We start from the raw sequence: 11,005 nt of genomic DNA, 5'->3' as shown, positions 1-11,005 counted from the left end.
AGAAGCCTGCAGGAGTCGGGGCCCCCAAAACTTTTGATGAATTCTCAAGGCGGAGGGGACGCTTTCGAGAATGGGGTCCAAGACCTAGCAGACAAGCGTCCGATTTCCAAGGTGTCCCAGGGCCATTTCAGTGGACCACGCCCAAAAAGGAAAGAGCCTGCCGCCATTTTGAGAGTCCTGTGGCAGCCGCCTATCGCTGCACCGCAAGAGTGGGCGCAACTCAGCTGAATGGCGGATTTTGACACAGTGGACCAAAAGCGGACGGAATGGCAACTGAAACGGTAAAGGGGCGCCCCACTAAAACAGATGAGACTCCACCTGGAGAGGCCCGTTCACGCCGCCTCCCCCGGGGCGCTCCACGCCGTTATTCGGAGCAGCATTGTAGGATACCAAAACCAGTGCGGCAACTTACTGGACATCACCTTGGTGCCATCGTTCTGCTGCCTTGGAACTATTCGCACAACAGTTTGCTACTGATGACCCACCCCCCGCGACGCCCCACGCCGTTATTTGCTGGGTGGCAACTTACTAGACATCACTTTCGTGTCATCTAGATTTCGGCGTGTTCTGCTGCCTTGGAACTATTCGCACAACAGTTTGCTACTGATGACCCACCCCCCGCGACGCCCCACGCCGGAAATCTGGACGTTGTGCTGCGTTGGGACTATTCGCACAGCCGACCGCTACTTCGTTGTTTTTCTCTAAAAATGTTTATATGTTATTACTATTTTTGTTTTCTTGTATATATTTATAAATTATTAAAGTTTTATAATCTTACTACTTTGTCGGAGTGCTATATATTTTTAATGTGACACATAATTGTAAAAACTTTGATGTACAAAGAGTCATCCCTGGAATCTTCCGCTTCACGCTCGGTCCCCTCCCCAATCACAATACAGGATGGTTTTCAGATAATAGCAACGCTTCTGCTGTGACGGATCTCATCGAGTGTGGGCCTTGATCTACTATAACTCCTTTGAAGAGGGGTGATTCTTTACAGCTGTGGCCATAAACTACATCTGCAGGGCTAGCTGATAGCCTAGGACCGGCCTGGACAATCGGACACAGAGGAAAAGGAGTGTCAGAGGGTGCGGTAGTGAATAGGGCGAAAGGGAGGTGTCGGGCGGGCACAGGGTGTGATTCTCAGGGAAGAGCAGCGCAGATGGGGGGAGGTTTATTACCCATGCATAAGACAGAGAGCGGGGGTGACCACTGCCTGGGTGAGATGCTTGCGAGGGTGGGGAGCCATGCTAAGGATCGACAGCGTGCACAGAGTGGGTCTGGTCAAGGCATCTAAAATGGCTGCCGTGCACGACAAAAGTGTGGCATTTGAAAAAAGACAAGATGGCGCACACAATGTTTTTCAACAATTCCTGATTTCCTTCGAATCGAACGTTAACAGACGTTGGGGCATATTACCAAAGTTAAGCGATATTTATCCCTAACGATGCATTGCAAAGATTTTTTTACCGTCAGAAATTATCGCAGATAAACCTTGCTATTATCAAGGTTTATCGCAAATACGATAAAAAACGAGCGCAATGCATTAATATCGCTGAAAACTCCGCGATATTCATGCATTACCGAGCTAATGCTCTTAGCCATGTTATCCACCTCCCATTGGATAACATGGCTAAGAACTGCTCAGGGCAGCTGTTACTTTTTGGAGATATTCGCGCTTATCTCGAATATTTCCAAAAGTTGATAATAGGAGATAGCGATGTTAGCGACTGTTTCCAGTCGCTAACATCTTGGCATGCCCACTTTGCATGTCATTAGTGATAAATATCACTCACATGCAAAGTGGGACCCAAGATGGTCGCTATCTCCTACTAGCCGTCGCTAACTGGTGTTAGCAACACCTAGGTAATACAGATATAATTTTATCTCCGCGAAGCGGAGCGCTGTTACAGATATATATCTTGTTTTTGAACGTTAATTTCTCAAAATGCACTGAAGCACATATATTGAGACATAGCAAAGGCACATCGGGCTACCAGTCCCTAATATTTTACCAAGTTTCGTGCAAATCCATTCAGCCGTTCGATTATTATTATTATTTTTTTTTTTTGCCCCGCGGGGCCCTTTTAAAACCTCCACATCAAACCTAGGGGGTCAGCGAGGATCTACTATGCCCCCTTATGGTCATTTGCCCCTTCGCTTTGGCCTCCTCTTGTCTCTCGATCCTACCGAGAGACAAGATGGCGGCCGCTACGTACTGTTTGGAATGTTTACAGACACCGGAGAGCCAATCAGCTTCGCTTCGCAAAGCTCCGTAACGCGAAAAGTACGCGAAGCGGTGCGCTGTTACAGATATATATCTTTTTTTGAACGTTAATTTCTCAAAATCCACTGAAGCACATATATTGAGACCTAGCAAAGGCACATCGGGCTACCAGTCCCTACAATTTTGCCAAGTTTCGTGCAAATCCATTCAGCCGTTCGATTATTATTATTATTATTTTTTTTTGCCCCGCGGGGCCCTTTTAAAACCTCCACATCAAACCGCCCTATGGAAAACTCAATGTTAAAAACACGTTTTGGGACCCCCCTTTTTTCTCGGCCCCCACTGGACGAACCCCCCCCAAATTTTCAAGGGCTGCTCAGAAACAAAATGTGCCATTTTCCTGAAAATTTCAGCCAATTCCGTCCACAAACGCCAAAGTTATTAGACATAGAATTTTCAAAAAACCCATAGAGAAAAAATCCTAACTATATATACCTACTGGCGGTCCATAGGGCGGTTGGCCTCACTTTTAGCCCGAACGGCTGAATGGATTTGCACGAAACTTGGCAAAATTGTAGGGACTGGTAGCCCGATGTGCCTTTTGTAGGTCTCAATATATGTGCTCCAGTGGATTTTGAGAAATTAACGTTTAAAAAAAGATATATATCTGTAAGCGCGGACCAGGCAGCGCACTGGTTCGCGGACTTTTCGCGCAACGGAGCTTTGTGAAGCGAAGCTGATTGGTTCTCCGGCGTCTGTCAACATTCCAAACAGTCCGTAGCGGCCGCCATCTTGTCTCTCGGTAGGATCGAGAGACAAGAGGAGGTCAAAACAAAGGGGGAAATAACTATAAGGGGGCATAGTAGATCCTCGCTGACCCCCTAGGTTTGATGTGGAGGTTTTAAAAGGGCCCCGCGGGGCAAAAAAAAATAATAATAATAATAATCGAACGGCTGAATGGATTTGCACGAAACTTGGCAAAATTGTAGGGACTGGTAGCCCGATGTGCCTTTGCTAGGTCTCAATATATGTGCTTCAGTGGATTTTGAGAAATTAACGTTCAAAAAAAGATATATATCTGTAACAGCGCACCGCTTCGCGTACTTTTCGCGTTACGGAGCTTTGCGAAGCGAAGCTGATTGGCTCTCCGGTGTCTGTAAACATTCCAAACAGTACGTAGCGGCCGCCATCTTGTCTCTCGGTAGGATCGAGAGACAAGAGGAGGCCAAAGCGAAGGGGCAAATGACCATAAGGGGGCATAGTAGATCGTCCCTGACCCCCTAGGTTTGATGTGGAGGCTTTGAAAGGTTCTCGCAGGGCAAAAAAATATATACCGTTTTTTTAGTTTTTTTGCGTGGAGTGCGCTCGGTTCGCGAACCGGGAAGCGTTCTGGGGAGCGTACTTTCTTGAAAATTAGTGAAAAAAGTTAGAGTACAATAATAATTGTGAGTGATCAGATGTAGGGTAGCTCTGAGAAGAGCTTTTGGGTTTATGGTACATTTAGGTACTTATAAGTAGGTACCAATGCACATTCTTAAATTCAGAGTGAAAACTCTGTTGCCCTCATCTGAGAAGTGAACTCCATCTCCTCTGTAGATATCTTGCATGTAGTAACGCAAGTTATTGTTGTACAGGGAGCCCATTCCATGGTCTCTCATGTAAGCTGAAACAGATTTGTTTACATGCTTCCTCGATTTCTCAATTTGTGGACAAAATTGGTTCGACCACCTCCATTTCTGTCTTTGGCATATATTTGAATATACCAAGGCAGTCTGAGGAAAAAGTGCCATCAATTGCTCAAAGGTGTCCTTTAAAAGCATTTCCAGACCTACCCCAGTCAAAGTGCCCAAATCATTACCTCCACAGTGCACAATTAACAGGTCAGGTTTTGGCAAATGCATAAAGGTTTTCACCAATGGTATCAATTGGTGACATTTTAATCCTCTGTGGCCAAACCACTTAATTTCCACATCTTGTAAATTGAGGTTAGGTAAATTCCTGTTTTCAGCGTACCTTTGAGCCCAATAGATGTAGCTATGTCCAACAATCCAGACAGAAAACATGGCGAGAGAAGGTTCTCCTGCAGTCAGATGAAGTGTGGCAATGAAATGGCAGTTGAAAAAATGAGAGTGTAAAATGAAAAAAACTGAGGAGTTTCTGTGTTAATGAAGCAGTAAGAGTGATTGGTGGATTTTGATTGCTGAAAACAGAAAGTTAGTGTGCATGGATGAGTTCGTTGAAAGATGTATTTTGAGTGGCGAAGAAAAAATCATTAAATGAAAGAATGCTTTGGATATGCAGGTGCACTGAGAGTTCAGAGTTCAATTGCAACATTGTTGTGTGAGAGGTCTTGCAAGAGGTGGTTGCTATGCAGAAAAAGCAGAGAGGGGCAGAGGGGGGAAGGGTTTTGCTTTGAAAAAAAGTGAGGGAAGAGTTTTGATTGGGTGACATGAGAGATCTGTGTGAGGAATTACAGCATTTCTGTGCTTTTGATAGCTGCAGACTCTGGAGTGCATACCTTTTGCTCTGCTGAAGACAAATTGGTGTGTTTCTGAGACTGTTTTGAAACTCAAAGTACTTGCTAAGGTGAGAAAAAATTTCTTTAATTTAGATAGAAAATAGTGTGCTTTAAGGAGAAAATTATGAAGAAAGTTGTGTTTTTCAAATGTTGCTTTGTCTCAAGTGTTTCACAAATAGATTTTGTTTGTTTGAGAAATTGTAATTGGAGAAAATGTGAAGTATTAGTACTGACAGGGCTTTTATGTGCATAGGAGCTGTGGAGTGTTTTCAAATTATGACTTGTAAATCGTTTTTGAGAAAAAGCAATGGTTTTAATATTGATGAGAAGGACATAATGGTGTCTGCTTCTTTATAAGGTAATTGAGAGTCTTTCCCATTTCAATGTAAGAAGTTTGTCTGTGGAGCAAATTGCTTGTAAATATGCTCCCACCTGTGCATGGCAAATTTAGATTTTGAATGTTTCCGTTACATAGGCATGTTAAAGGTGACTGAAACATGCTGCAAAGGCAATCAAAAAATGCTTTTATGTGTCTTAAGGACATTTTAAGTCATTTCCCCATGTGCAGTGTTTTCAAATTATGAGTTGAAAATCGTTTTTGAGGTAAAGGAATGTTTTCAAAATTTATGTGCGCCATATGACCCCAAATTTTTTTTTCAGGGGTGCAGCAGGGTGTTCTTGAGATACCCCTGCACCGTCGGAAAAATTCGTAATTTGCGATGAGGTAATTGCTAATCGCAAATTGCACCTTCATTCCTATGGGCCTCCTGCTGCATGGAAATGAATGGGTAATCTTGCTGAAATGCAAAGTCGAATCTGTATTTAAAAGGGTCTGCACCTCTGTACGGGTGTTCGCTATGTGAAGCACGAAAGTTTCACGGGCCGAACTCAAGGCCACCTCTCTCTGAGACAAAAGAGCTCTTATTCTTGCCATGCTGTTGAAATGTGCTCCCAAGGTTGGTATTTGTGGCCAGATTGAAAACTCCCTATGTTCATGTGTGGGAGGAAATAGAACATTTCTGCAGCAAATAACCCGTTCATTTACTGTTACGATAAAATGAATACTTTTAATTAACCCAGAACAATCTTCATTATTGAGCATCAAATAACTACCATTTTCCAAGAACTTGAACGTGGGGATGATAGCAGGAACTGGCGTGCCTTGCAACACGCAAGCCATATTTGGTCGGTGTTTGTTGCATGAACCGTGTAACTGTCTGTGCCTACACATTAGTGAATGATCTGGCGTCTCAGTGCATTCCTCTCCATTCAGATAAAGTTCTTGATCATCTTTGAAAATCTGTATGTGTATGGAAGCGACCAGACTTGATGAAGAAAACCACTACCTAAAGGTTAATAACGACCTATTGGTATATATTTCATACAATTTGAAAACTTATATAAAGCAAAAGGCAGCGTTATTAAACCGTGGATAAGGCACGTTGCCAAAGCAGTCAACCTTTTGGATTTATACTGGAAATGTTAAAGGAAGAATTACGGAGTAGGGCCTGTAAATCTTTAATAGACAACGAGTAAAATTACTCCAACCATCGTATTCCTCTAACTCCGGGATAGTAGGGGTGTTTAATTTTTTAGAAGTAGCCAATCCAAAGCATTTGGTCTGGGAAATTGTTTCATTCACAAACAACATATGTTTTGGGATGAGACATGCACGGTGGAAAGCCTCAGTGCCTTGTACCTGCCAGGTTCGTGAACCCCAAACTGATGTAGATCCTGGATATTTTTACTCTGTATTACGTTAGCATGGTCTCATTACTGGTTTAAACGCCATTTTTCCTTTTTTGTAACTTCTGCACACGACACTTAGTTGTTGCTTTAGCTTTCAGCCTACCTGCGTCAAGATCTATGCCTGCTTCAAGCAGGCGCAGGGTTTTGATGTAGCTTTGTCCTATCTGATTGTAAATGCGGCACACCGTGGGTGGCAGAGCAGCGGTGCACGTTAACTGGTGCATCCCTGGGGATGTGCTAGTTAATATAAATCTGCCCCTTTACATTTAATTATGTGCAGGGGACACAGAGTAGGTGAGGTTTATCCAAGGTTAAGAAGAGATGAGTCCTGTTCAGTGAAAAATTGGAGATAGGCTTCAGTATATTATATACTTAAGTAGTGTGTTAAGTTTTTGATGACTGTTATTAATTTACTGTTGGGTAATAGTGGTTAATAACATTTTTTATTATATTTTACCACAGATTCAACTGCACATTATTTCAAGATTTTAGGATGCCTAGCAAAGAAAGAGTAAGAAAGGCTGGAAAACGTCAAAGACAGCAGGAGCATGGAATATTGCAGCAGTCCTCTAACAAAAAGATTTGTCAAGTCACCAAGAAAGCACCGGGTAAGAGTCGAAAAACAGTCATAAGAAATATGTGTAGTAAAAAAAATATTACTACAGAAAATGTTTCACTCCAGAAAAGGAGACCGAATTCAAATGGTAAGGAAAGGCCAATGAGAAATGTTACTGCTAGAGTAAGAGATAACTCTATGCATGAAAGTAGAAGGAAACAACAGTTTAGGGATATTCGTAAACGAATGTTCCGCAACAGGATAATTGGGAATTTGTTAAAAAATATTAAGAAAGGTCAGCAGAAAGTGGTTTTTTATAAGAGAAAAAAAATAGTTGAGAAAGTTATTGATCAGGCATTTGAAATTAAACGTAAGTTATTTATTTTGACAATCAATAGAATTAGGAAGCTAAACAAGGTAATTTATGATTTCAAAAGAAATAGTAGATGGAAGAGAATAGTTAATCGTAGTAATTTTTGTGAAGTTTTTTCTGGAGAATGGATGCATAGTTCAAGCTCTGAGGCATTTTTTAATGAGGAGAGTTATTTCCAGGATAATGATTTGGTGCATGCAGTTGACACCAGTGGTCGAGCTTATGAAGTGAAAGATGGTTGTCCAGTTGAAAAAGAAAAACTTGTGAGAACAGAGATAGAAGAGGTGTTAGGTAATGAGGTTTTAGGGAGACGTCCTAAGGGTCCTGTGTACACCTGGAAGTGTAGTAGTATTTGCAGTGTACGACAGGATTCCATCAATTTGCTTTGTGATTTTATACGGTCATTTAGTAAGAAAAGTTTGAAGCAGAAAATGAAGTTGTTGCAAGAATTAGATCCTTGCAGAGTGAGAGAAGTGATAGGTTTGCATGGTCATTCACTGGCTTGTCTTTCCAGGAGAGTATGCCAGAGTGTTTTTCATCATTTCAGGATGCTAGCAGTGCATCATAATAAAGTGAGGAAATTAGTTAGAATGTTGTATTATGCTAAGAGTCCAGCAATTATGCTAAAACAATTATGCGCTGCTCTTTTGCATGGTTCTGAAATAGATGTGAAGAATATATGTGAAGAAATTGAGTTTTGTTACTTTGGAAGTAAAGAGGAGAATGTTGAAATTGACCAAGAAGAAGAGAGTAATGTGGAAGATAGTGTACAGGTTTCCAGTACAGATAATTTCCAGAGGGAAATTGCGACGTTTGAGGTGAAATCAAGTGAGAGGCCAAATTTCACTTGTGTGTGTTGTCGACGCACTTATTATAAGAATCAGACTAAGTTAGTGGATTTATATGGAAAAAGTGAAAGGGAAAATAATAGTGAATGGAAGGATTTTACAACATACTTGATGGTAGAAAATTGTTTTGATTTGGGATTGGATCAACGTGTGTGTACTTATTGTTGTAACAAATTAAATCAAAACCAGATGCCTGCTAGAGCAGTTCATAATAATCTGGAATTGGTTGAAATTCCTTCTGAATTGAAGGATTTAAATACTTATGAATCTATTTTGATTCAAAGTATCCATCCCTTTCAGGCTATTGTAAGAATGGAGCCAAAGACAGGGAAATTGCCTCCATCAGATTTACAGAGAGGATTAAAGGGAAGAGTTGTTTATTTGCCTCTAGATTTGAAGAAAAACATTAACACAATTGGAGTAGAAAAAGTGGAAGAGGAACCTCTGGTTATCTTAGTTAATGGGGTTCCGACAAAGAATAAGAAAATATGGCAAGATTTAGTAGATGTTAGGAAAGTCAAAAGGGCAACATTGTATTTGAAAAAATATAATAAATACTATAAAAATGTATATGTTGCAGAAGAGGAAGTAAGTGAGGAAGAGGATAGCGATTTGTGTGCTGGTCAAATTGAGAAAGTAGAACCCTGTACTAGTGAAGAAATATATGAACATTATAGTGTTCATCCTTTGCATTCCAAGGAAGTCATGGGGAATGCTATTGAGTTGTTTCAAATGAAACAAGCGAAAGGGAGTCCCATTAGTGTTTGGGAGGAAAGTTTGGAAGCTCGGTGTTTCCCACAGCTTTTTCCAACAGGTCAGGGAGGAAGATATGATGAGCGACCTCATCAAATTCCTGCTTCTGAATACCGGACTTTGCGATTGTATGCAGGAGATCCTAGGTTTCGACAATGCATTCCTTATTTGTTTCATCTCCTGTTTGAAAGCGATCTGTCTGGACTGTCATATGCAGTGAACCACATCTTGAAAAGTGGTATACACATGCAAAACATCTCGGCAAGTGACTTTATGGATAAAGTCAATGTCCAAGACAGTATTTTGGATTCTCACCTGATTAATCTCATGGCGTGTCAGCGTGGTACTAATGAGTACTGGTACCGTCGTCATGGTGATTTAAAATGTATGCTGAGGAACTTAGGAACTCCCACATGGTTCCTCACTTTGAGCTGTGCTGAGTATGGCTGGGAAGACTTACTTGAATTTCTACGAGAGGCAAATGCTAACGTAGAAAACATCGAATTCAAGACACCCGGAGAACTGTGCTCTTTGGATCCAGTCAATGTATGTAGGTACTTCAATCATAGATTTGAAGGTATGATGTCTTTCATCATGAATAAGAAGAATCCACCTCTTGGAGAGGTGTTGGATTTCTTCTGGAGGAAGGAGTACCAAGCAAGAGGTGCTCCTCATATACATATGTTGCTGTGGATCAAGGATGCACCTAAATTTGGAACGGATGCAGACGACTCAGTGATGAGTTTCATAGAACAGTATTCTACGTGTGCTGTTCCAAACGCAAAGGAGAAAAAAAGCCTAAGAGAAAAAGTTCTACGTTTCCAAAGCCATCGATGTGGAAAGTACTGTCGTCGTAAATTCCGGAACAAAGACAAGTTCTACACCAAATGTCGTTTCGGCTTTCCACGATCGGTGATTTCTAAAGGAAGAGTGAACAGTTTGATGTCTTCGCTGCGACATAATGTGATGAAGAAATCACCTAAAAACACATACAATTTGAAGAGGAACGAAGAGTCTAAGTACATCAACGACTACAACCCGGTGATTTTGTCCATGTGGAATGCTAACATGGATATACAGTTTGTGGCTGATAACTGTATGGCTGTGGCTAGGTATGTGACATCTTACATCACCAAAAAAGAGAAGACAGAATTGAAGGATATGTGGGAGGACATTTCCCATGAAAAGAGCCTCAGCAAGAAGTTGTACAGTTTCAGTCTGAAGATGTTGTCGCATCGAGAAATCGGAGCTTACGAATGTTCTGACCGGTTGTCTTCAGCAAGTCTCTATGCCAAGTCCAGGAGTATCGTTTGGGCGAGTGTTGGTCTTGCTGCAACGCGTAATCGAGTTCTGAAACCTGTGCGGGAAATTGAGTATTTGGCGGAAAAGGAGCCAAACAGTACCGACATTTTGAAGAGCAACATGTTGGATACATATTATCCAAATCGAAGCAGTCACCTCGAGAATGTTTGTCTGTATGAGGTTCTGCAAAATTACATATTCAAGAGGAACATCAAAGAAGATACTGAGAAAGGAGTGTATGCTGTAATAGGAAGTGAGGGATGTCTGGTCAAGCAAAGAAAATGCCACTTGATAAACCATCGAAAATTGAGTGGCGAATCTCCTGAAAAAAAGGAGTTTTTCTATTTAGCACTTTTGCAACTTTTTAAGCCTTGGCGTGCAGAAGAGGAACTGCTTGGAGATTTCCTCTGTTACGAAGACTCTTTCAATGCTGCCAAGGAGACCATAGAATGTCCTGCTTTTCCCAAATATGTAGAAATGTTGAATGTGGAAATTGAGCAGGAAGCAACGATTGCAGCCGAGATTGCCAGAGACAGTTCTCAGGACAGTCAGAGTTCTGCTTCATTGAGTCAGGATCCACTAGGAGGACCTCTTATCGAAAATGAAGCTGCCACTGCTATGAATGAAGTGGAAAGAGCCATGGCACATGCTCAGGAGGATGCGGTTAACTTAGAAGAGT

This window comes from Lissotriton helveticus, chromosome 6 (assembly GCF_964261635.1).
Source record: "Lissotriton helveticus chromosome 6, aLisHel1.1, whole genome shotgun sequence".
Classification (NCBI taxonomy): Eukaryota; Metazoa; Chordata; class Amphibia; order Caudata; family Salamandridae; genus Lissotriton; species Lissotriton helveticus.
Note: the sequence above shows the minus strand (reverse complement) of the source record.